This window comes from Orcinus orca, chromosome 10 (assembly GCF_937001465.1).
Source record: "Orcinus orca chromosome 10, mOrcOrc1.1, whole genome shotgun sequence".
Taxonomy (NCBI): Eukaryota; Metazoa; Chordata; class Mammalia; order Artiodactyla; family Delphinidae; genus Orcinus; species Orcinus orca.
Window position 1 is genome coordinate 73,405,017 of NC_064568.1, and position 26,597 is coordinate 73,431,613.

The window sequence follows — 26,597 nt, forward strand, 5'->3', positions numbered from 1 at the left end:
TTTGTGCACGGTATTTGAAAGGAACAAAACTGTATGATATGATACACAGAATCATAACATTTTAGGGCTCAAACGTGCAATTAGGACGATCCTACTCCAGGGGTTCTCAACATTGGCTGCATTAAAAAATCCCCAGGCTCCACCCCCAGAGATCTGGATACATTTGGACTGTAGTGGGGTTCTGACATTGGTTTCTTTCTTTTTTTTTTAATAAGTTTCCTGGTGATTTTAATGTGCATCCAGGGTTGAGGACCACTGATCTACTGCAGATAAGAAAACGGGGAGGTCTAAACAAATTAAGGTGCAGCCCAAGACCACACAGCCAGACACAAAACCAGAACCAAATGTGACATTTACAACTGGCCGTCCAGATCAACAGTCTCGTTCAGATTTTCAATATTCACTGAATTGTTAAAACCTTTTTTTTTTTTTTTTTTTTTGCGGTACGCAGGCCTCACTGTTGTGGCCTCTCCAGTTGCGGTGCACGGGCTCCGGATGCGCAGGCTCAGCGGCCATAGCTCACGGGCCCAGCCGCTCCGCGGCATGTGGGATCTTCCCGGACCGGGGCACGAACCCACCTCCCCTGCATCGGCAGGCGGACTCTCAACCACTGCGCCACCAGGGAAGTCCTTTTTTTTTTTAACTTGGAGGACCAACACAGAGTTGCCGACTTTTTGTTGTGTCAAGCAAGGGTATTTTTATAAATATCTATCAAATACTGTCACTGCTTCCTGTCAAGTCTCATGTTAATGTGCACACCTGCCACCCTCTCCACCCCAACCCTGCCTAGGAGGTAAGATTGGACCATATCTGGCCCCTGCCCACAGTCTCACTCACCTCTACTCACCCTGCCCCTCACCAACACCCACAGGACAAATCCAAACTAAACCCAGGCCTCCAAAATTCTCCATCTCCCCGTTTCCTGAACGTCCACAATACGGATTTCTGAAAGTCCCTTCCCTGACCACAAACTACTTCCTAGTCCCTCCAAACCCACCCTTGGCCTTTCTCCTAACCAACACATGACACCTAATATTTGTACAAGTCACAGCATCCAATATTTACAATTTGTTCTTCCACACACATAATCCCTTCCAAATTTCTCCCTAATCAAAGATGTACAGGAAACTTGTTTTAAATTGGAGTATAGTTGCTGTACAATATTATATAAGTTACAGGTGTGAAATATAGCGATTCACAATCTTTAAAGGTTATACTCCATTTATAGTTATTATAAAATATTGGCTATATCCCCTGTGTTGTACAATATATCCTTGCAGCTTATTTTATACCTAGTAGAGTGTACCTCTTACTCCCCTACCCCTGTCTTGCCCATCCCACCTTCCTTCTCCTCACTGGTAACCACTAGTTTGTTGTTATCTGTACATCTGCTTCCTTTTTGTTATATTCACTAGCTTGTTATATGTTTTTAGATTCTACATATAAGTGATATCATACAGTATGTCTTTGTCTGACTTACTTCACTGAGCATAATGCCTTCCAAGATTTACTGGAAACTTTTAAAGAGGGCTACCTCTGAGGAGTAGAATTAGGGGATGGGGTGGGGAGGTGGGAAGGAGGGGTTCTCTTTATACCCTTCAGTTTGAGTTTGGGGCAAGCATATATTTTTTAAATGGGACAAAAATCACACATACAGGGACGTCCCTGGTGACACAGTGGTTAAGAATCCGCCTGCCAATGCAGGGGACACGGGTTTGATCCCTGGTCCGGGAAGATGCCACATGCCACAGAGCAACTAAGCCCGTGTGCTACAACTACTGAGCCCACACACCGCAACTACTGAAGCCCCTGTGCCTAGAGCCTGTGCTCCGCAACAAGAGAAGCCACCGCAATGAGAAGCCCGCGCACCGCAACGAAGAGCAGCCCCCGCTCGCCAGAACTAGACAGAAAGCCTACGCGCAGCGACGAAGACCCAATGCAGCCAAAAATAAATAAATCAAAAAAAAAATCACACACAATAAAACAAGGCAGGTTACAAAATACACCTACGGTTTGTTTCCACTTTGTAAAATACAGAAAATTGGTGGGGAAGTCTCCATACCCAAGTTTTCAATGTAAATGATATCTAGGTGGTGGGATTTCGGGTGAGGTTAATTTCACTTCCCTTTCCTCTTTGCTTATCTTTATTATGTTTTATTTATGTAATAAAGGAATAATGAAAGTTTTAAAACCTGAACCAAAGCATTATCTGCTCTCTGAAACGTACACAGTATCAGGAAGCCAAGGCATCAGAGCAGGACCCAGTCTGGTGTGCAGAAACATCTCCTTTTCTGTAAAATGCAAGATTTCTCCCCAGTCAGGCCCTGGCTTCTGCAGCCTGCCCAAGGGTCGAATCTACCACTACAACTGACCCTAGCCATACACCCAGGCCCTGGCAGTTCCCAAGAATAGATGTAGAAAAGATGCCCTAGCACAGCGGTCAAGTCCCTTATGGGACCCATCTGGCCTCGTCAGCTTCACCTCCTACTGCTCCCTGAGTCTGAGCCACATGGAGCAGTCGTCCTCTCCTGAGTGCCCCCTCTGGTCCCCCCTGCCTGTAAGTTTCTACCCAGGCTGTGTCACCCACCCCTACTTGTTTCCTTCCTGAGTCTCTGCCAAAGGCAAGCAGCCACGCCTACTCCAAGCAACATTCAAACCCACAACTTGAAGATCAGGAGCCCAGAAACTCTTGCAATGGAGCGTAAACTGTGGAATTCTCCACAGTGCCCACTGCTCCCCAAGCCTAACAAGGCAAAGCAGAGGGGTGAGGGCGTCTTCCAGGCAGCAAGAACCACAAGCTCAAAGGCCCGGAGCTCGTAGGGTGTGTGATGAGTTCGGGGGAGGAAAAGGCATTTGGGATGTCTGGAGCATCTCCTAGCACATCCAAGGCTCAGCAGAAAGAAAAGTCCAGAGACACTTAGCAAAATGTACAAGGGCCAGCACAGAGAGGCCCAAAAGCGAGGGGTTCTCAGCCTCTCATCTGCTACTCATCCTTCCAACTGCTTCCCCACAATTCACAATTGAAAGCCCTTCCAGTGTCTAGTTGGGTCGAGGCCAATAGGAGTGGGTGGAAAAATAGGAATAGAGAAAAAAGAAATGAGATTAAGCAACACCACACTGAGAGAGGCTGAGGTCCTCCCTGTGCAACACCACGTGGCCTTGGGTGATGCTTGAGGGGGGCGGGGACACAGTGCATAGCCCTGTCCTTGATGTCAGCCCCAAAGGTGAAGGACGTTTGCCAATTATCCAAACTTCCGGGACCCTCCAGAGACATTTCAAAAGAACTGTGAGACTTCAAAACTGCCGAGACACAGACTGGCCATGCTCCACTCCGATGCCTCTGTGGCCTGCGTGAGGCCTTTGGGGAAATCCTCCAGGAGGCCATTGGACTAGCATCACCTCCTGTCCTGTAAGAAGGTAGCCTGCGACAACTCTTTTTTCTTTTTTTTTAAATTTATTTATTTTATTTATTTATTTTTGGCTGTGTTGGGTCTTCGTTGCTGTGTGCGGGCTTTCTCTAGCTGAGGCGAGCAGGGGCTACTCTTCGTTGCAGTGCGTGGGCTTCTCCTTGTGGTGGCTTCTCTTGTTGTGGAGCACAGGCTCTAGGCGCGCGGGCTTCAGTAGCTGTGGCGCACGGGCTCGGTAGTTGTTGCTTGTGGGGCTTAGTTGCTCCACGGCATGTGGGATCTTCCCAGACCTGGGCTCGAACCCGTGTCCCCTGCATTGGCAGGCGGATTCTCTCTTTTTTTTTTAAACATCTTTATTGGAGGATAATTGCTTTACAACGGTGTGCTAGTTTCTGCTTTATAACAAAGTGAATTAGTTATACATATACATATATCCCCATATCTCTTCCCTCTTGCATCTCCCTCCCTCCCACCCTCCGGCAGGCGGATTCTTGACCACTGCGCCACCAGGGAAGCCCGCCTGCGACAATTCTGGCTCCTCACACGTCCACCTCCATTGGGCTCGACCACCCGGCTGATGACGCGTGCATCTGACTGGGAGAGATATATAGCTCTGTGAAAGCACCGTGCTGTTTCAGGCAGGGCTACATGCCCATCATCTCTCCTGCAGACACTCAAAGAGACCATATGCTCCTGTGACCTCATCTCTAGCTTATTCTCTTTCCTTTTAAAAAACCCTCCCTATTGGCTCTCAGTGGGCATTTACTAACCAAGTAGAGAAGCAATCCTCCAATCCATCATCTCCTATCACGTGGCCCTTCTCCCAGGGCTACAGCCCTCCCTGGGCTCCGCGGCAGTTCCCTCTGAAGAAGTTCCCTCAGGCTCTGGTGTGGTAATGGCATCTCCCCTATGTTGTTGGTCCATAGGCACCATCGCTGTTGGTTCCCTGAACCCTGGAATAATTACTGAAGTCTCTTCAATTAAAACTTTGGAGTGAGGGAAGAGTTCCAAGAAAACTCAGGACCTAAGATCTGTACAGAAGAAAGTTGGAGTCTTCGTGGAGACTGAGGAGATGTACATACTCAGAACAGCCGATAAGACACCCTGAGGGCACGGTGGGCAGTCCCCTGCCACTGCCTGTGACGGGGAGGCCTGGGGGCTGAAATGGCTGGAGAAGGGCTCATGGAGGAAGTGAGATCTGAGTTGGGTCTCGAAAATGGATTCAATTGGGTCAAGTGCAGAGGAAGTGGGAAGACCATCCCAGGCAGTGGGACCAGCACATGCGTGGCACTGACCACAGGGTGGGTAGGGCCCCCCTGCGGAGGAAGGAGAACCAGAGGCAGTGGGGGGTACACGTACGCATTCAGGAGTCAGACAGAATCACTCTGAGCCCACCTGTGCCTCTTGTTAGCTGTGCGACTCCGACGGGGCAACTTACTAACTCTCTCAGTACCGGGATGAAGATGAGGATAATACCGGTACCTACCTGCTGGGGCTATTGTGAAGACTAAACTAGAGGATGCACGGAAAATGCTTAGGATGCTGGGTGCCTGCCGTCGATGAATGTTATCTGTTACTCTTGCTACAGTCAAAACTACCCAGTGCCCATCCTGCTGATGCAGACAGCATACTTTCTTCTTTAACCTAAGAAATGCAAGAGCCAGCAGGGCACTGGAATGCCCAGGCAGCCAGGGGGTGGTGGGTATTCTCAACCACACACACACACACACACACACACACACACACACACACACACACACACACACACAGTGGCACACACAGTTCTCTGCCCTTATTGGACCACCTACTGCAGCAACTGGGCTCCCTAAGCTTCCAGCTGGAGTGGGCAAAGGGAAAGCATTTATTCCCCTCTTCCTTCTGTTTCACCACAATTCGGTGGCAGTTGTGTCCCTTCAGCATCATGGCTATCGTCAGGGGCCCCATCTCCCCAACTCTGGAGCTCCGCCCTCCTGACCAAGGGGAGGGCACAGCTTCCCACTGTTGCCAACCCCGGCGGTGCCTCCCTTTGGTTTCCCTAACCCTGACCACACTTCTCTAAATACCTCCCCCTCACTGAAGTGTCCCCAGTAAACCCTTCGCATGTGCCAGCCATCTCATGCTGGGACCCTAACGGAGAGAGCCAAGGCCGCATCCATCCACCAGATGCACGGGGTGGAAAGGGCAGCCCTGTCTTACTCTCACTCCCTTCCTCCTCTCAGAGGCAGGGTATGAATGGCAGTGTTTAAGACAGAAGCACCAGTGTGTTTTTCCTATGAGCGATCATTTGGGACTTTAACATCCCTAGGAATCTGGGGAAAACCCAAAAGGCTCAGGGAAAAGCAACTCTCCCAGCCCAGGCAGGGCATATTCAAAAGCCCTGTGCTCCTCCAAATCCACCAACCAAGTGGCAGAATCTAGATGAGTGCCTGGCACACAGTAGACACGATAAATATTTGTTCGTGCAGGTCCTTCCGGCTAAGGATGGAAGCCTGAAATCCAAGAGATCTTTCAGGAAAGGATACTCCACGGAAGCAGCTCCTCCACCAGTGGCTCCTGAGATGCCCTGAGCTCATGACGTGAGGCTCTGAGGTGCCCCCATCTCCAGCCCTTCGTATCACAAATGCTCTTTTCTTGTCTCTTATCAAGTCATTCCTGAGGCTTATAATTTCCTCAGCACCTCCCTCTCCGATTTCATTGTTCCCCATTTCCCCACAGGGCCAAACACAGTCTTGGTTTAGTGAAATCCAGAAGCATTTATTAAGTGCTTACTGTATACAAGTACCATATCAGGCACTGAAGATCCCAATATGATTAAGATAAAGGTCTCAGGAATCCAAGAGCCGCAGAAAATACGAAGGAAGAGGGCTTAACACTGACTAAAGGGGATTCTAAGAAAGATTGAACTTGGACCACATTAGGTCTTGGAGGACGGGGCTGTGACCGTAGGGAAGGTGGGGGAAGGCAGCAGGAGATGTAAAGAGGGAAGTGGGGGTGGAGGGGCACTGGGTAAGGACAAGTAGTGCTGAATTGTCAGGGACAAGAGCAGAAAAGAGCCAGGCAAAGGGTCTGTCTCAAATCGGACCCACCTGATTCAAGAACCAAGCACATCCACAGAGCAGAAATGAAACCTGACCGGAAGGGTGTTTCCTCCCAGCAGCCCCCCAAAGTCAAAATGCCCCCCTCTCTGGAAAAATGTTGGAGGAATTCTGGGTGGGTCTGGGCAAAGATGATCGTCCTGAAGGGATGCTTCTAAGCCTGCCACTCCCCACCAGCCTGGCCCTGCCCTGGGGTCAGCCGGATGCATGGGTGGAAAGGGGACCTGCCACCCCGGAGCTCCAGAACCACCGAGAGCACTCCACCCTGTGAAAAATAATAACCTTTCACACACACCTGCTCTTACTTGGAATTCTAAAATTAAACGTTTGTTCTTCTCACCTAAAAGCTTTCTCACTTTAGAAGCTAATATGCAAATGCCTCGGGAGAGCAGCCACGTATCTGCTCAGCATGAATACTTCCAAAAGATCTTTCCTGGAAAACGGGCTTTGCGGGAGGGATGCTGGAGAGATTATCTGTGACCAAGGGTGAGGCAGGAAGAAAAGGGATGGGGTTTGTGGAAGGAGAGAACGGCCGCTCCTGCACTGAATCAGCTACATCCACCAAGGGCAGAGGGGTAGAGAGTTAAATGCTGAGCCCCCGAAAGACCTTTTTTTTCCTTCTAGTTTTAAAAAATTGAGGTATAGTTCACAAACCATAACATTTACCCTTTAAGCGGACCAATTCGGTGTTTCTTAGCACATTCACCAAGTTGTATTCCCATCACTGCCACCTCATTTCGGAATATTTTCATCATCCTCCCAAAAAACCATATCCGTTAGCAGTCAGTCCTTCTCCTCTTCCCTTGGCAACCAGTTTCTATCTTATGGACTTGCCCACTCTGGATAACTCACATAAACGGAACCATACAGTATGTGGCCTTTTGTGTGTGGCTTCTTTCACTTAACATAGCGTTTTCAGAGTTCATCCATGTTGTAGCATGTGTCAGTACTTCATACCCTTTTATGGCTGAATAATATTCCAATGTAGAGATAAACCACATTTTGTTCATCCATCAGAAGACTTTTTAAAAGGCAAACAAATGGTGCTCCTACAAGAAAGGAGCCCCCGATATCCTCGGGGCTGCTTGGGCAATGCAACCACTTGTAAACCATCCTTCTCTGCGCCTCCCATCAGCACCCATGGACACTGTCCAAACCCTCCCCACTGGGCTGGCATGATTTTCCAAACACACAGTGGCTCAGGACAGCAGCCCTGAATCAGACAGGCCATGACAGAAACAACTCAAATTCCTTCTGAGGGAATTTATAATGACTCTTAAAATGTGTTTTATAAGTCTCCATGGCCCTGGTAATGGAAGATGGGAGAGCAGAGCCAGCTTCACAGGGAAACAGGGCCCCCCAGCTTGGTTTAATGCTCTGTTGTCCCCATCTTGAAATTCTTAGTAATTTTTAAACAAGGGGCCCCCCATTTCCATTTTGCACTGGGCCCAGCAAATGTAGCTGGTCCTGGGCAAGGGGCAAGGGTTTGGGACGGGGCTGGAACTCAGACAATCTCCCCAAGCAGATCGCTGCATAACAAACAGCTCACTGAGTCGGGCTGGGGGGGGGGGGGTCTGCAGATAAGTGGGGAGAGGGGCCAGGTCTATAGCGATGCTGAAAACCCAGCTTCCAAACTGCCCAAAACCACGTCTTCCTACCTTGAGGCCTGAACAGTTGGCTGATAAGGCCTCCCTGGAACAGCCAGACTAGTTGAAAGTAAATGTGATAAGTCAACGTGATACAGGCTCAGACTGTAAAGCCGGGGAGACTCAAACTGAAACTTGTTTGATCTTGTAATCGCTTACAGGTTAAGACCAAGAAGAAAAAAGGAAAAAAACCCCATACTTACTAAAGTAACCGGCACTGAGAAAATTTTTTAAACATTTACTTTTCTTAAAAAACTGTCACCTTCATTTCCAGCATATCAAGGAAGCCATGGTTTCACCAAGTATCTGGTATTTGATCCAAAGACAGCAGTGAACTTAAATGCAGCCATCTATGCTGATGTCAGTAACTAGAAGGGACCATGGGGACCACATACACATGGATCCCCAGGAGCCTTAAACACATCCCTCCCGCCCCCCACCCAGGGTTGTGGTCCAAGTCTCATTTTATAGATGAGGAAGCTAGGCTGTGAGAGGGGAAGTAAGCCACCAAGGCCACCCACAAAAAGGGGCAGGACCAGAACCCGGGAGCTTGCAGCTTCCCCTTCCTATGTCCCAATTTCATAAGTCCAACCAAAATTCATATACGGGGTGTATGCCCCCCACACCCAATTTTCTCCTGGATCCTCAACTCAAATCTTCCAGTGCTTGTCTTTGTCCCTCAGAAGAGGGAGTCTGGTCGTGCAGATAAACGTAAGATTTATACACCCTAAAGAAGAAGATACAGCTTCTTTCCACCAGTGCAATCTCTAGCCCATCACTTGGCGAAGGGCCAGAGAGCTCCGATGCAGCATTCAGAGCCTTTCCACATCCAGGACATTCATAAAACACTCTTTTTCTGGGAAGATGAAGTTTAACCTAGTTTTTTGCAGTTATAGGTACAAGGATCACGCAGGGTGGATGGAGCTTGGGGGCAGACAGGAAATGCCGCCAGCCTACCACACCACACAGAAAGGTCCAGATGGCCATTGGAAAGTGATGGATTGCTGCCACCCCAATACATATTACCCTTTTTCTAAATCGAAAACTAATCCAAGGACTTCCCTGGTGGTGCAGTGGTCAAGAATCTGCCTGCCAATGCAGGGGACACGGGTTTGAGCCCTGGTCTGGGAAGATCCCACATGCCACGGAGCAACTAAGCCCGCGAGCCACTACTACTGAGCCTGCGTGCCACAACTACTGAAGCCCGCACGCCTAGAGCCCGTGCTCCGCAACAAGAGAAGCCACCACAATGAGAAGCCCGCGCCCTGCAACGAAGAGCAGCCCCCGCTCACCGCAACTAGAGAAAGCCAGCGTGCAGCAACGAAGAACCAATGCAGCCAAAAAAAAATAATAATAATAATAAATTTTTAAAAAAAGAAAGGAAAAAAAAAAAAAAAGAAAGAAAGACAACTAACCCAATCTAACCATCCTTAACACAAAGTGCCTGGATTTCAATTTGTGTTTCATCCTCCACCCGCCCGCCACCCCCACCTTTACTCTTCTTTTCTTTCCTTGAACAAATAGATACCGAGCACTTACTACGTGCCAGGCACGTTCTGGTTGCTGGGGACACAGCAGCAAACAAAACAGACCATGTTTTGGTGTTTGTATTCTAAAGGGAGGAAACTAAGAGTTAATAAGTAAATGAATATATACCATGTAAGATGGTGACAAATGCTCTGGAGAAAAGATAAAGCAGGATAAGAGGGATAGAGAAGGGCAGAGAAGGAGAGCATTTTATCTAGGATGGCCAGGTAAGGACTCTCTGAAAAAGGTGAAGGAGTGAGCCACACAGATATCTAAGGGAAGATATTCCAGGCAAAAGGATCAGCAAGTGCAAAGGCCCTGAGGTAGGAATGTCCTAGTGTATTCAAGGAACAACCAGAAGTCTAGAGTGGCATGAATGAGGAAGAAAGTGGCAGGTTACAGAGGCAAGGGGTGGGGAGCCTGACCTGGCTGGCCCTGAAGCCACGATAAGGCCTTTGGTTTTTAACTCCAAGTGGGATGGGAGCATACAGGGCTCTGAGCAGAGGAATCACTGACCTGCCATAAGGTTTAGCAGGACTTGCCTGAAACTGTTGTTACTAGGCCTGTGTTGGGGACCAGATTCAGGAACCAGGCCATAAGCCCAGTGTAGCTACTAAGCAGCACTGAGAAAAACACTTCCCTTCTGGCCTCCACATTCTCCTCTGTGAAATGTGAAGGTAAGACTAGATGATGTCTTGGGAATTCCCTGGCGGTCCAGTGGTTAGGACTCAGCGCTTTCACTTCCGGGGCCCGGGTTCGATCCCTAGTCGGGGAACTAAGATCTCGCATGCCATGCGGTGAATACAAATTTAAAAAAAAAATTTTTTTTAATTAGAAAAAGAAGACTACATGATGCCTAATGATATTTCTTTCTACAATATTCTTATTTTCTGACCCTAAGATGGATTGCTCAAAGGGTCTAAAAGTCTCACCCTCTGACTCGGGAGAAGGCATAGAACAGCAGCCCAGTTTTAGAAGTCCCCAATCACTCCCCACTGCCTCCCCCGCCCCGAAACAAATTCTCGCCCTGCGAGAGGCACGGCTCACTAGGGAGAAAGGTCCAGCCCAGGAAGCAGCCACGTCAGCAACGTCCTCTAAAGATTACGAAGGGTGACCACTAAAGGTAGCACAGCCCCACAGTGTTTCAGGGGGGTGCTCCGCCAGCAGAGGCCGGGGAAGGTGGCTTCTGCAGCCAAGTCTAAGGCCGCTGCTGAACCTGCTTCCACCCCCGGCTGCCGAAGTCTCTCCTATCTCCCCCACTCCCATCATGCGTAAGAAAGAAAGTTATAGAGTTAAGAACTGCTCCATCCTATCCGTTTCCTTGAGAGTTCTGTCTGTCTCACATCATCAGACTGAAGGTCTTGAAAGCAAGACTCAGGTCTCCTCCATTGGGCTGAATTAGCAGACTTGGTCTCTCCCGCATCAGACTGAGAGCTCGCCTAGAATACCAACAACTTCACCCATCAATCGGACTGTGAATTCATCCTATGTCTCCTCCTGGGGGTCCCATGAGGGCTGAGGCTCTATCTCCCCCAACAGATTGGGAGCACCTGATGTGAGGGGCTGTACCACCCCCATTGGATGGAAGCTCCTTGGAGACAGGGCTTACCTGCTCCTTTCCCTCACTGCATCCCATGAGGCTTCTGTATATTTAGTGATGTCTTAAAACAAGGTGCTAATTGAAGCCCTCAAGTTAAACCACCCACCCAGGGATGAGACCCTTGTGATCCCCGGCCATTAAATGATCCATGAAAACTATCTGAATATGGACCTCCACATTGAATGAAAAGAAAACAAAATTAAAAGTTGGCTTCACCCAAACAACTTTTGGGTAGACTGTTTATAGGTTCCGGCCAAAGGCTGTCCCCGTTTTATAAATAACCCTTTCTGGTGACGGTGGTGGAGGCCAAGCTGAAATGCCCCTTGGGGACTGAGGGCAGGGAGCCCACCAGCCCAGGCCTGACCAAAGCCAAGTCCTATGTGGGAGGGCGGCCCATGGCCCAGATATGACCGTCCCCTCACCTTCCAACTTGGGCTTTTCCAAGGCAGTCACACCAAATGATGTGGTGGGAAATGGGAAACCAGAATCAGGAGAGTGGGATGAAGAGGAGACCCATCTCAGAGAGGCAGGCCCAGGGGAGATGGAGGAGGTCAGGGTGGGTGGGCGGAGCTGGGGACAGACAGTACAGGGCTGGTGCCTCCTGGGGGAAGCAGAGGCCACCCCAGACTCGGGGAAGGGCACTTCCGTACATGGGGACTCAGGGAAGCCCCCAGGCTCCCCCTGGAATCTAGAATGCTGGCTCATCTCAGCAAAGGGTTTCCACAGAACTGCAGAGGAGGGGCAAGAAAGCTGGAACTTCCTCGGGCTGAAACGATCGCTAGCACTTACAAGCACTGTGCTAAGTACTTTCCATATACTAACTCAGTTAATCTTCATAACTAGGCTAATACTACTCCCCTTTTACAGAGGTGGTGACTGAGGCCTGCCCAAAGTTATGCATAGGTGAGGAATAAAGATTTCAACTGGGTAGTCTGGCTCCCCACCCCACGATCTCAGCCACCTCCGTCTCTGAAAACAAAAAAAGGGGAAAATCCAAGGGTATTTCTGCTGCTTCCTCTGAACCTCTGGGGTTGAAGGCCACCCACAGCAGGCACCCTGCTTGGGAGACGGGGGTGCTGGAGACTCAAGCAGAGACCAGCGGGGTCCCAGCACCGTCTTCCCACTGTGCTCAGAGCCTGGATACCCAGAAAATGCCACCCTGCTGGGGCACTGTTGGCCCTCTCCTTTCGGGAGTCTCAGGTTAAGAAAATCCTACCCTTTCTGTATCTCGTGTGTGCACAGGGCAAAGAGCGAAAGCAGTAAGGAGGGGCAGGCGGCAGTGACAGGTCCCTGCTCCCACTGGAAGCCCACAGGGGACCCCCAGACTCAGCAAACATAGGATAGACTTCCTTTAAAACAGTAGGCTAGTTACGTTTCCAAATAAAATTCTCAGTATATTTTTCTTCAACCTCCATACCTTTTCAGGTGAAGTTCATCTAACTGTAATAAATCAGTGAGTTCAACTGTGACATTACAGAGTGTCCAAACTGTCTGAAAACTGAAGGAAATAGTGGATCTGTTGTGCTTCCCGCCCCCCCCCCCGCCCAGATTAACAACTGGACCCCATTGCTTTATATAAGGGTTTTTTATGTATTGACACTTGGCATTTGGGGCTGAAAATTCTTTATTGTGGGGCTGTCCTGCACGTTGTAGGACGTTTAGCAGCATCCCTGGCTTCTACTCACCAGACGCCAGTGACATTCTCCTTCCCCTCCCCTGTGAATGTGACAACCAAAGATGTCTCCGGGCTTTGCCAAATGCCCTGGAGCTGGGGGGGGGGGGGAGGGCTCACTCTAGGTTAAGAACCAACACTTTACATTTAGATAAACTTCAACTGAGGTTGAAATAAACATATTGAGCATCGTATGGAAAATGGAACTGACATACTACTTAAAAATAAGTGTATCCTATTTTTCCTGACTTCCCAGACACAATGTATTTGAAAGTTTTCAGTGTGGCTGCCATCCTTCTTTCCTGTGAACCTGCTAAATGCAAATACTCAGTGCCCCATCCCCATGCTCCGTTCCTCCTCCCAACCTCGGCTTCCCCAGTCTCGTTCACGTCCATCCCCCAAACCAATCCATCCTCACGTGTTCAACACACCAGCAGGCACTCACTGTCTGCCTGAGTCCGACTGCTGCCAGCTCTGAAGGAGCACAGCTGGGGTGAGACCAGAACCACTAGGCTCAGGGACTCCAGCTGCCTCAGAGGCAGCAATGGCCACACCCAAGAAAATGGACCCATTTCATCATCCATCTCACTCTCCAAAGCCTCATTTGAACGCACGGTCTGCCTCAGCCTGCAGGACTGAGCTCTGCCAGATAGAAAGGGGCCAAAGAGATACCGAAGCTAATAGACTTGGGAAAGACCAACAACCTGATAGGAAAATGGGTAAAGAATATGAATCGCAAGAAAAGGAAATACAGATGGATCTTACCCTTGTGAAAAAATGCTCAACCGCACTCATAAAAGAAATGCAAATTAAAACAAACTGCGCTACCAATTTTCAACTATCAGACTGGCAAAGATCAAAAAGTTTGATAACTCACTGTGTCGGCGAGGATGTCTCATTCATTGAGGGTGTAAATCGCTACAACCTCCTTGAAAGGATACTTGCAATGTCTACCAATACCAGTGATGTATATATGCTTCTACCAGCAATTCCGCTTCTAAGAATTTATTCTGCAGACATACTCCTACATGTGCAAAATGGTGTGTCTAAAAGGATACTCACTGCAGTGTGATTTGTAAGGACAAAAGCCTGGAAAGAGCCTCAATATCCACTGTCAGGGGATTCTTTAATAAATTATGGTTCATCCATGAAATGGAAGGCTATGTAGCTGTAAAAAACAGTAAGGGCACTCTGTATGTCATGACACGGGATAATTTTCCATGTATACTGTTAGGTAAGGTAAGTAAGGCACAGACGACATGAATAGTACGCCGGCAGTTGTTCAAAACTACTATGAGTTCATATATGCATTTATATGCACAGATTAACTTTGAAAAAGATAACCCAAAAGCTAATAACAGGTGTTACCTCTGGAGAGGGGAATTGGGAGACTGGGGCAAGAAGGAGAGGAAGAATTACTATACACCACTTTTGACTCTTTGTGACCTCCAACTTTTATACCCTGTGCACACATTATTCAATAAACAAATAGGAAGAGATCACGAGTAACTGATCTAGCTCTACCATCATGAGGCACCTATACATGCAACAGATATTACAGGTCAGTCTCAATGATAAATTCTCTTCTGTTCCTCTAAGCATCCGTATTTGTCAGTTCAAATGTCCCAGATTTTTTTGTTCAAAAGTAGGATGATCAGAAAGAGACTCACAGACGTAGAAAACAAACTTATGGTTACCAAAGGGGAAAGGTGGGAGGGGAGGGATAATTAGGAATTTGGGAGTAACATATACACACTACTATATATAAAACAGAAAAACAACAAGGACCTACTGTATAGCACAGGGAACTATACTCAATATTTTGTAATAACCTATATGGGAAAAGAATCTGAAAAAGAGTATATATATACACACATACATATCTGAATCACTTTGCTGTACACCTGAAAGTAACACAACATTGTAAATCAACTATACTTCAATTAAAAAAAAAAAAGTAAGGATTTGAGGGAAAAAAAAAAAAAGTAGGACAACCACCACATCCAAAACACGAAACTGGCTTCCCTCCTCAATTAGGTTTTGAAAGCATTCATCCTCAAAGCTGCCTTCCTTACCTGAAAAATGTACTGTCATTGACCACTGCTACCCTGAAATTCCATACGTAGGCAAGTGGAATCCTTCAGAAGGTGCACTGCAGCATCAACTGCTAGGGACCCGGGGGCACCCACATTTTTAATAGTGCTTCCAAGTGCTATCAGCTGGGACTGTGCATCACAAAGTGACTTGGACCCCGATTCCCACCAGCAGTGGCAGGTACCCGCAGAAGCCACCGAGAATCCTCCCAGCAGCTCTGCCTGCAGCAATATTTTAATGGCATATTACTCAAAGGTGCCACAGCCATCACTTTAACCCTGCCCCCCACCACTGCCACTTCATCATAAAACCCTTATATATTTTAAGCCATAAATCAGTATTCGTCAAGTTCTAAATTGGGTTACAGCAATATTTATTCATCGAAGGATAAATCTTCCCTGCACAGTCATAAAACTGCCTAATAATTTAATATGCTATCATTCTTACCTGAAACTTGTCAAAAAGTGGCCTGAAAGAGGCATGTGTTTTACAGTTGACTGCTGGTAAGTCTATAGTTTATTAAATAGTTCATATTTTTAATTCTCTGTGGGGGAGGGAGAAAATGGCACATGGGACACATCTTATGCAGAAAAGCAATTTGGAGACTCATTAACCTGTTTTAGGGTAGAGAAAAACAGATTCCCCGAAGAGGACCAAGGACTCATCCAATACAGCTTTAAGATGGGTGGTAGAGATAGAAAAGAAAGAAAAATTCCAATTATAGCATTTTGTATGGGGCAGGGGCAAAACGCACTAAGTTAGAGAATTAATGTTGGGGGACAGGTTCACGGAGCAGCAAGATAAGATGGAGAATTGTCAGAAGAAAAGTGTGGGAAAAAAATGACTCTAAGCTGCAAAATTATTACAGCTGGGTCAAGATGCCAATTCCTCGGGACTCTCTCAGATCTTGGGAGCAGTAAGCCTTCCAGAACTGGCGATTCCACTCCAGTAGAAGTGTGCACTTCCCACAGCCCAGGGCCAAGACACTGCTGTGTTGAAGGATGAATGGACAGCAACCAAGCCCCGAGATCAAGGTTTCTCAGCCTCGGCACTACTGACACTTTGGGCTGATGATTCTTTGTCCTGCGGGCTGTCCTGTGCAGCGTGGGATGTTTAGCAGCACCCCAGGCCTCTACCCTTTAGCCGCCAGTAAGACTCCCCTCTGCCCCCCAAACAGTTGTGACAACCAAAAACGTCTCCAGACATTTTCTTTTCTTTCTTTTTTTTCTTTTGGCCACCCTGTGGGGTCTTGCGGGATCTTAGGTCCCCCAACCAGGGATTGAACCCAGGCCACAGGGGACCACCAGGGAACTTCCGGACATTTTCAAATGTCCCCTGGGGGCAACACCACCCCTAACTGAGAACCAGTCTCCTAGATGCCTTAAGTCTAACCTGACGGAGGTGGGCTGGTGGAGCTAAAACCACTCCAACAAAAGTAAACCGTGTCCTTCGTGCTGCCTGTTCTATGAAGTTTGAAAATACAAATCTAAGGAAATGCAGAAGGTAGCACATCAGTGTTTAGTTCACACACTGTGAACCTTCTCTCTCTAGCAAAGTCCAAGCCTGCCTAAGGCCAAGGACCCCACAGACTGCGTTCCTTTCTCCTCCATCTGTTCTGCAGCCTCTCCCTCCCCCAGCCCACAACCAGCCTTCACCTTTTACTACTAACTTACCCCCCATTTCCTTTACGTTTTTCCACAACCTTGCGGTTTACTCTGGCACAAGAACACATTTCAGGCTGGCATTCACTGGTGGTTAATGGCAGAAAAGGTGGGTTTCTAAACCACAAGCACTCTTAATTCTAAACTGTTCAAATATATTCTCCCTGTTCACGGGCGAGCTGGGGAGGCAACCCCTCCCCAGTGCTGAACACTGAACTCCTTACAGAGCTTAAACAAATAATCAAAGATAGAGAACCACTTTTTAATTAAAAAAAAAAAAAAAAAAAACCCATTCCCATGTTCACATTCCAGGCCACACTTCCCGCAAGAATTTTACAATCAACAGACCAAGATACTACATTTAATTTGCAAGATTCCACCGGGGAGCTCTCTGGCTCGTAGGGTATTAAAACCAACTGGGAGATAACAGAACATGGGCTGAACTCCAATACATGTTGAAAGATTCCGCTTTGATTTCATCATGGATTTTCTTTTAAAAAGTTAACTTTATTAAGGTTAACTTTATTAAGGAACAGGATGGGAAACATTAAAATGAAGCTGGACCGGAAGTTGAGAATGACTTTTCATCTGTTTATACTCTTCTTTCAGTTGGATGGTGCCCAACCCCCAGCGGCAGAAGAATGAGAAAGACTTGAGCAGGGTCCACCTACACGACCCTCCACTGACCACAGCCAAGTGGTACAGCTCCCAATCACACAAACCAACCTCTCTGCCTGTTTGATTCATAAAACACTAAAAAACCAGACTGCCGGGACTTCCCTGGTGGCGCAGTGGTTAAGAATCCGCCTGCCAATGCAGGGCACTCGGGTTTGAGCCCCGGGCCGGGAAGATCCCACATGCCGCAGAGCAACTAAGCCCGTGTGCCACAGCTACTGAGTCTGCGCTCTAGAGCCCGCAAGCCACAACTACTGAGCCCGTGCGCCACAACTACTGAAGCCTGCGCGCCTAGAGCCCGTGCTCTGCAACAAGAGAAGGCACCGCAATGAGAAGCCCACGCACCGCAATGAAGAGTAGCCCCTGCTTGCCGCAACTAGAGAAAGCCCGCGTGCAGCAGTGAAGACCCAATGCAACCAAAAATAAATAAATAAAATAAATAAATTTATTTTAACAAATAAATAAATAAAATAAAAACCAGACTGCCACGGGAGCCCTACCTTCCTTCCTCAAGTCTCACCAACTTCAAAAATACCAGCTATTACCACCCCTCCTAGCACGCCTCTACACAGCTCGGTGGCATCACCAGAGTCAGAGACACCATAGGCTTGGGCTCTTCAGAAGGTGGCGACTCTGCTAGCAATTTGCTTAGGACTCCCCAAACAAGCCCATGAATGCCAAGTTTCCACTGGAGGCGATCCTGCTCGGGGTTTTAAAAAACTGTTTCAGCCCCATGTCCTATTCATTCCACTCACTGTGTACAAGTTCTCTGAATTAGCAGACCGTCCAGCTCACTATGCCTTCCATACCTCTACTCCAACAAGACTGAAAAACAGACCAACAAAGCAGAAACGAAGCCACAAGAAAGTAAGAAAGTGCCCAAAATCATGTGAAAAGAGCCTGTACCACACAGCCCTTCCCTCAAGACTTGAGCTCAGACACTGAGAGCAGGCCTTACTACAATTTGATCACGGCAAAGCCAAAATGCCATAGACACTGAATAGAACTGGGGATAAGGATACCTTAAAAAAGAAAAAAAAACTTCAGTTTTTCTTTGGAATAACCTTCACCCTGGCGCATTTCCAATGAAATACAGTTGACACATGAACCTACAAGGCTGCGGAGGGTAGCAAGGTGTACCTGTATCCATGGCAATGCAGCCTATCCATCAACAAAGCTAGTGGAGTCAGGGTCAGACGTCACCTGGATCAGCAAAATTCCCCCAAAGAGACACTCTATGGCCAGGCCACAGATCACACCCTAAACCCAGCCGTTTCAGAAACCAATTGCAGTGAACACAGAGGGCAACACGGGAGACACAAGCTCTGACCCAAGTGAACTTTGGGACAGGACACCTGCTTCATCATTTCGGGTCACTGAGCTTACTGTTCCCAGGCCTCCACTGCCCATCTGTACAGTAGAGTTCCCTCAGCATTAAATAAGATGACACCTATGACCTGGTATCCAAAACTGTGCCAAGAAAGTGGTGGCTTACCATTCCTGTTTCATTATTTCATTATTAATATTACCCAGCCATCACTGAGAGCCTATACTATCTTCCCTCCCAAACTTATAAGCTTAGGAGGAGGGTAATTTGTGGAAAGGCAGGTGCAGCGTCTACAAACACACAGCTCTTATCACACAGCACCGTTATTGCTGGCTGCACCCCACTCAAAGCCCCGACGTAGCTAATTCAACCTGAGCTAACTGGGCTCCAATATCCAAACAGGGAATGCCTACCCATAGCTTCCATCCTCAGGACTGTATTTGCTCTTCAGATGAAAAGCTATTTGTCTAAACTAACAATCGCTCTCTCCATCTGGCCAGCCAGCGATTTGCCCCTGTTCTGTCCCCGCCTGTGTGAAGTGTGCCCTCTCCAGCGGGAGGCACCCTAGGCAGTGACAGCTTGACACGGTCTTGTTAAAGTCAATAGACGGGGCCCTCCCGACACCAGAAACAAACTACTGAATTTGCTTTCTCTCCTTCTTCAATCATCGGTAGAAAATAAGAAACTGAGGGGGAGGCAGAAAAAGAAAAACCATGGGGGCAGAATTCCACTTTCCCCACCGCGTCTTCAATCAAGGTCAAGAAGAGTCCTACAGAGGGAGGTCTAAAAGAAGAGCAATTTAAATAACTTGCCCCAGCCCTTAGTAAAGAAAAGAGGAGTGAAAGGATCAAACAGTCTCGAGAACACCAACCTGACATGAACTTGCATACCTTTTGCCAAGCACGGTGGGGAAAGGGTGGTTTGCATCTTCCCTAAACTTGTTTTACCCCCGCCATGTGCTCTCTCCTTAGGCCTCTCGAGAGGCTGAACCGTTTAAAACAAGAACTTCTACCTCAACCATTGAAGTGAACTATATGATTTTTAAAAGGGGGGGAAAAAAGGTCAACAGCATTCTGAGCACACATCACAAGCTCTGCTCTGCTCACTTCCCCACTTCCTGTTGCTACCTCACCCCGTCACATTTTAGTTTTGAAGCGTATGTGTTTGCTCTGGTATCACTGTAAAGTTTCGGTGGGAGGCCACCGGCGGTACCAGGATGAGGACAGTACGGTTCTGAGACACGAAATCCCAACCGACCAACGGTGAGGAAAGTACACCCAACTTCTCACCCCTGCCCACCAGCAGTGCACCCACTGCTAGGAAAGCACTTGTGGGCGAGTTTTACTCTGTGGGGAACGTTCTATGTGGGCAATGGTCACCTAACCACCAGCCAATACCAGGTGGCTTAGAACTGGGAACCATGCGGGAAAATACTGGGCACCCACAGACCAAGAAATGCCCTGGAGGAGCACGAGCCAACCCTGAAATCCCTCCCCAAACCCTGTGCTCCAAGGAGTGGTCGCCACCTGGGAAAGGAACTGAAAGACTGAAACGCTTTGGAAGTGGGACGCTGTCTAATCTCCGGCTTAGAAAAAGGGTCAGAGGGCTTCCCTGGTGGCGCAGTGGTTGAGAGTCCGCCTGCCGATGCAGGGGACACGGGTTCGTGCCCCGGTCCGGGAGGATCCCACATGCTGTGGAGCGGCTGGGCCCGTGAGCCATGGCCGTTGAGCCTGCGCGTCCGGAGCCTGTGCTCCGCAACGGGAGAGGCCACAACAGTGAGAGGCCTGCGTACCACCAAAAAAAAAAAAAAAAAAAGGGGTCAGAGCAAAAAGAGACATTAAACCATTTGGCCAGGCACCCCCTGTTACAGAGGAAGAAACCAGACCAAGACCTGTCTCCCCCAGCTGACTTAATAACAGCAGAGCGGACCCTAGATCCCAGTTCTCCATCTCCCAGGGCAGGGATTTTCAATACCTTAGCAAATGAACGTGGAGCAGATGCTGAATAAGTGTTGGCTCAGCCACGGTGGACACTGGCTTGTCCGTAACGCATGGGGGTGGGGACGGGAGGGCAGCCTAAAATACTTTTTGTCTCTTACATACCAGGAGGGCCCATCTTCTAGCAGCATGTTTTGGGAGGTACTGCAGCCCATCCTCGTAACCCACTCTGGCTCCTGAATGCCTGGGATTAGGGGTTGCCCTTCAGCAGGTCCCTAAACTAGCTTACTGCACCCATTTGCCACTATTCCCCAACCAGGAACAAAAAAAAACAAAATCTGGGAGATGGTGGTGTTGCACAAGGCACAGGACTGGGAATGGAACACTGGGCTTCATCCCTTGGTGAACACAAGGGTGGCCTCAGGGGAGCCATCCTGCCCTCCATGCCTTCCTGGGTCTGTGTGTGCCATGAGAACATTGGCCTCCAAGAAGCCGCTAATCCCGTGGGTCTCTGATTCTAAACCCTTGTATCCTCTCCCACCCCCTGAGTCCCACAGAGCTCCTCCTCCCCCGCCTGCATTCACTGCTCTGCCCTCCTGCTGTCTCCACCAGCCCAGCACATCCTGGGAGCCCTCAGAACGGAGATCAGTACACTGAAGGGTGCAATGCATATGTGTGCCTGATTTGAGCTGACCGTGTGCTCCCCATGTGCCTTCCTGTATCATCCCCATGGAGGAAGGCTTTGCTCCCAATCACCCAACCAACAACAAGGTGACGAGGGGCTACAGCACACAGGGTGCTCGGCTGGCTACAGGGTAGGCTGTGTTTCAAGGGCAGAGAGTCAGACATCCCCCAGCCCTGCCCCATCAGCCTCTATCTCCTTCCCCTGACTGATTTTCTTCAGAACCTTTGGGGACAGCTGACATTGTAGTATTTGTCAATTTCCATGGTGTAAATACTCTCAGTATGGCCAATCTCAAGCTACCAACATGAGGGCCAGCGGTCATAGAGTCGGGAAGAGATGGGCAGAATCAACTCTCAAGAGCTGGTGCAAGCCAGCTGCGGCACCGCTGGACCAGGCCCTGTGATTATTCTTCAAGGTCAAGCGCCAAGTGATCTTCACTAACAACCAACATCTTTATGGAACTTCAGGTTACAAAGCGGATGTGAGGCCATGACTGTATTTCACCTTCATCCTCTGGTCAGAAAGGTCTTATCACCTTCATTTTGCAGATAAAGAAACAGAGGGTTTAAAAGCTCCCACATTTTTCAGGGGCACTCTGCTAGAGAATGAAGTGGTCAGAGCTTGAACTGGGATCTTCTGGGGCAGTCGTGATCTCTCGTTGTTCCCGCTCCCCTAATAACCAGAGGGGAAATTAGTTGAAGGGTGAGCAGTATGTGGAGGACGGGGTGGAAATGCAGAAGAGGTACAGTGCTTACCCAGATGGCGAATTCACTACAAAGCCCAAAGATCTAGGGGAGCGTGGAAGGCGTGAAAACAAACTTGAAACTAATGAAACCGTTTTGTTCAGTGTGCTTCGCCAGAAAATTGCTTTCCTAAAACAGTGATGCAGTTATTAAAATCTGCATTCCCCAATTCACTGCACCATGAGGTGAAGGAGCAAAAGGAACGGAAAGCAATTTAAATGATGAACAATAGGGAGGCTGGTTGAATAAGTTATGGAATATCCGCATAGCGGAATGCTGCGCCTCCACCCAAAGCCGTGTTTTAAAAGAACAGTTTACAACTAGGAAACGCTCACAGAAAATTGTTTAAAAAGCATGTTACATAACAATATGTGCAATATGATTCCAGTTTTGTAAAAATGAACTAGCAGGAAGCACACCCTATGTATACAGGCACAGAAAAAAAAACTGGACGCACAGACCTTAGAATCCTCATGCTGGTTTCTCCCAGAAGGGTGGGATTATGGACGATTTTTATTTTCTTCTCTATGATTTTCTGTCTGCTCCCACTTTTCTATAACATGTTGCTTTTCTAACCAGAGACACAATAAATAGACCATATTTATACATCTGGATTTTCAAAGGTTGAGAAAATTAATTACAAAAATCAGTGAGGTGAACCCCAGGAAGGCAATCCTCTGGGGCAAAGGTCCAGATGTTTAGATCTCTAATATCCCCCCGAGGAGACAAGCCAGCTTCCCCCCAAACGCCAAGTCCTCTACAGACACACACACACACTCCAGCACATGCCTCCACACCACCCCCTCGCCCCTCCTTCAGGAGGCCATCCTCTCAACCTCACCCCCGATCCAGTCCCACCTTGCTGGGGGCAAAGCATGGAAAGCACAGCAGAGGATGGACAACCAGTAATAATTCACGAGTATCCTCCATGTGGCACGCAGCTATGTTGTGGCACAGTTTCCAACATGTGAACTCAGATACACGGCAATTCTAAAACATAGGTATTGATACCAACAATTTACCAAGAGGAAAGTCAAGTTTAGAAATTATAACCAGGGTCACGCAGCCAGCAAGTGCCCAGAATTGGGAACGAAACCCAAGTCTAACCAGAGTTCATCTATAGATGTTTAAGAGGCCCAACCACTGTCCCTGATCATCACGAAATGCAAAATAATAATATTCCAGTTCAACCTACTTTAATTTATACTCAGTCTGAAAGCGAAATGCACCACCAGTCCCGATTCGAGAATATAAAGATTTAATAATTTAAAAAAGAAAGAAAGAAAAGGAAAGGGGAAAAAAGACCCACAGCTCTGTGCTCATCCCTCATTCAGTGAAGTAAAAATAAAAATCGAACCTTCCCCCAACACATTGTGCTTTAATGAAAGCACCAAGCCAATCTTCTTCACTACCACCCACCCCAGCCCACTTCGTTTAAATTTAGGCAACCACCAGGCAAACTGTACCCAACTGCATTATCTGAAATGAAGTCATAAAAAGTCCTCCTCTGAAACACCAGCCCTTGTTCCAAGGAAAGCGGGGCAGGGCACATAGGGCCAGCATCCTGGGGGAGCCTGGGGCTGTGCCTCGGAGGACCCCTTCGAAAAGAGAGTTTCTGTGACCTGGTTCTCTGCGTGGAGCTGTGGGGCCTTGTGGCAGCAGCTTCCCCTCTCTGGGTCTCAGCCACCCCTCTACAAAGTCAGGGGTGGAATGACAAAAGGGATCTTGAAGGCCTATCTCAACGTACAGCTCTATCGTTCCTGGGACCCTGATGTGCAGAGGGTAGCCAAGGGGCAAGGCCCAGACACCCCACTTCCACAGAATGAATGAACGGCAACCCAAGCTGTGGCTGATCAGGGCGAAATGAGTCGGCCCGTCCTGGAGCTGCTGTAGCTCTTAAGCTCCAGCTTTGGAGTATTCAGTTCTCAGTAAATAAATATTTGGCAACAGGAGGGAGAGCGAGGGCTGAGCCTCCTGGATGGCTCTGGGGCTCGTCACCCTCTGTCCTGTCCAGGGGAAGGATTCTGCCCACCAGGACTCAACAAACTCGGTGTCCCTGATCCCTTCTCCCCACACTTGACTTTTTAAACGTGATTGCACCAGAGAAAAGCTAGCTAATGAAAAACTCTCCCCAGTTTTCTGGATGAATCTGAGGCTTTGGGGGCCTACAAGCCAGCTGGATTTTTCTTCCAGCAACCTAGTCCTTGGATTTCTTTCCCAAGTTTCCTTCCAGTGTTTCGTGAGGGCATCTAAGCCCTTACAGTAGGTCTGTATCCACTCCCTCAAGTGGAGACATGGGGCACCCTGGAAAAGGGGAATAAAATTAATATTCACAACTTGAGGAGAAGCATGGCCTTAACAGCAGCATAACTCACAGCTCCATACGGGAGACACCATTAAACAACTTTGTGCCCGATGGGACCCACGGATTGGCTGCACTGTCTCACCAACCTGGGGCTCCAATCTCTACAGTCAGTGGACAGCAATCCAGAGCTGATCAATGGCCCCCCACACACTCCATTTCAGTCCTCCTCAAGCCCTGCCCCCATTCACACCTGGAACCTTCCAAGCAGGTTGTTCCCAGTTCCTCATGGCTGAGCCACGCTCTAACGACTCCATCAGAAATCCAGGGGAAGAACAGAAAGCATCAGAGAAAGATTTAGAGAAAGAGGAGAGCAACCAGCGGCCCAAGTGCTCTGAAGCTCTCAGATGTTGACGTTACTGTCCAGTTTCAGGAGCTGGGAGGTAAGCCTCCCAGACCTCTCCCCTGACCCTGACATTGACGGAACTGAGGACCCCGAGCCTGGGCCCCCAACTCTCCCACCTCAGCCAGACATCCAAAAGCAGTACTTTCAAGGTGAATAAAATTGGGATATACATATTATACTACTTTACACAGTGTTAAGTTTACCCAGCCCACCTCCCCAGGAGGGGGAAATGACAGAGAATAATAAATAGTTTTGATTGTAGGCAAAAGCACGGCTGATGCATACAGTAGTAAAAAATGATGAATTCTAGAATCAGACCTGGATTCAAATCTAAGCCATTTCACTTACAAACTGGGTAACCTCAAGCAAGTTACTCAACCCCTCTGAGCTTCCTAGTCTGTGAAATGAGTATGACAGGAGAGAGTATATATAACTTGGGACTTACTCATTGAACCCCAAGTTGTTTTCCTCAGCGGGCTGGGATGAAAGGAGGAGAATCATGAGTCCCCGAAGAACCAGAAGGACCCAGGCTCCAGAAGCAGACTAAGAGCAACACACAGGTGCATCGGTCCACGCACCTCCCAACCCCCGCAATACACACAGCAGGAGGTGTAGCCCTCACTCACAAACCCCTTGGGCCGCCCTTGCAGACCAGGAACACTGCAGAAATGCTCTAGACATCTGGTTTTCAAATTTTTTTTAGCAGCAGAATCCCAGACCCCAATATAGAGAACAGAGATAAAAAGCAAGATGCTCTTGGAGAAGCGGATTCTAAGATTAACTGCTCTGCAGCCCTGAAAGAATCTTGCAAACTAAAACTGCACTGTACTGGAGAAGCGGGGGGGTTGGGGGGGGAGCAGAAGGAGAGGAAGGAGGCAGAGGGAGTCATCGGTGGAGAGTGGCGACAAGAAATTAGCTGTGTTAACAGGACTGGGATCTCATGGGGACAGCACCTTCCTCTTGTGACAAAACTGACAGCCTCAGGCCCTTCCTCAGACAGTATTTACGGCACAAACCCCTAGTTAGAGGGATCAAGACAGAGGACCATTGAGATATATTCTAGAATGACAATATTTTTTCACAATTACTAAATATTTACTAAGATTCAAGCACCCACCCTGCCCCCAATGACTATCACCTACCTTACACTCCCCCCTCGCCATGTCTCGAGACATCCCTTGGAAAATTGGGTCCAACGCCCAGTCTACTGCCTCTGCCCCAGGAAGTCCACCTTGTACTGAGTTGCTGCACCTCAACCCCCTCACTCTCCTTGTTTCTCTCTTAGATTTCATGGGACAGCATTGTCTGTCCAATAAAAACACCATCCCACCTGGCCGATTCTGCCAGGTCAAATGCTTGTATCCATTAACAACCCATTCAAGCACAGAATGTGACTTGTCATCTTGGGCAGGTGAGAGGCCTGAAGATACCTGCTCATCAGAAAGTAATATAAATGGCGATTGTCTGAAACACCAGCCAAACTGCAGCATCACAAGAGAATGGCACCACAGAGGGTCCTCCAGAAAGCATGACTGACGCAGAAATACTCCTTCCACTAACCACAGGAAGTTTGAATGACGTGAGTTAAGACGACAAAATATTTTCGCAAGCATTCCCACCGGCCACTCTACTTTGCAACCTGAATCCCGCTGTTTGGGAATGACTGTTTAGCATTAGCGACTTCCCAGGAGAAGGTGATAAGGCAGTACTATGGGAAGAGTAGGGGCCCTGGAGTCAGAGAGTTCTGAGTTCAAATCTCAGCTCTAGCGCTTGCAAGCTACGTGCCCCTGATTAGATGATGTATGTCAATTGGATAAATG

At 48.3% G+C, this 26,597-nt stretch overlaps 1 protein-coding gene across 15 annotated transcripts in view; it reads right to left on the reverse strand.

The window, feature by feature from the left end:
- TRERF1 (transcriptional regulating factor 1) overlaps window positions 1-26,597 on the reverse strand; it is a 280,637-nt gene that overhangs the window by 127,515 nt on the left and 126,525 nt on the right. Inside the window, exon 3 of one of the 15 annotated variants that reach the window (XM_033424014.2) lies at window positions 22,531-22,640. The exons of the other annotated variants lie outside the window; for them this stretch is intronic. The gene's annotated coding sequence lies outside the window, so the exon portion shown is untranslated. The remainder of the gene's footprint in view (window positions 1-22,530; window positions 22,641-26,597) is intronic. 15 annotated transcript variants of the gene reach the window in all.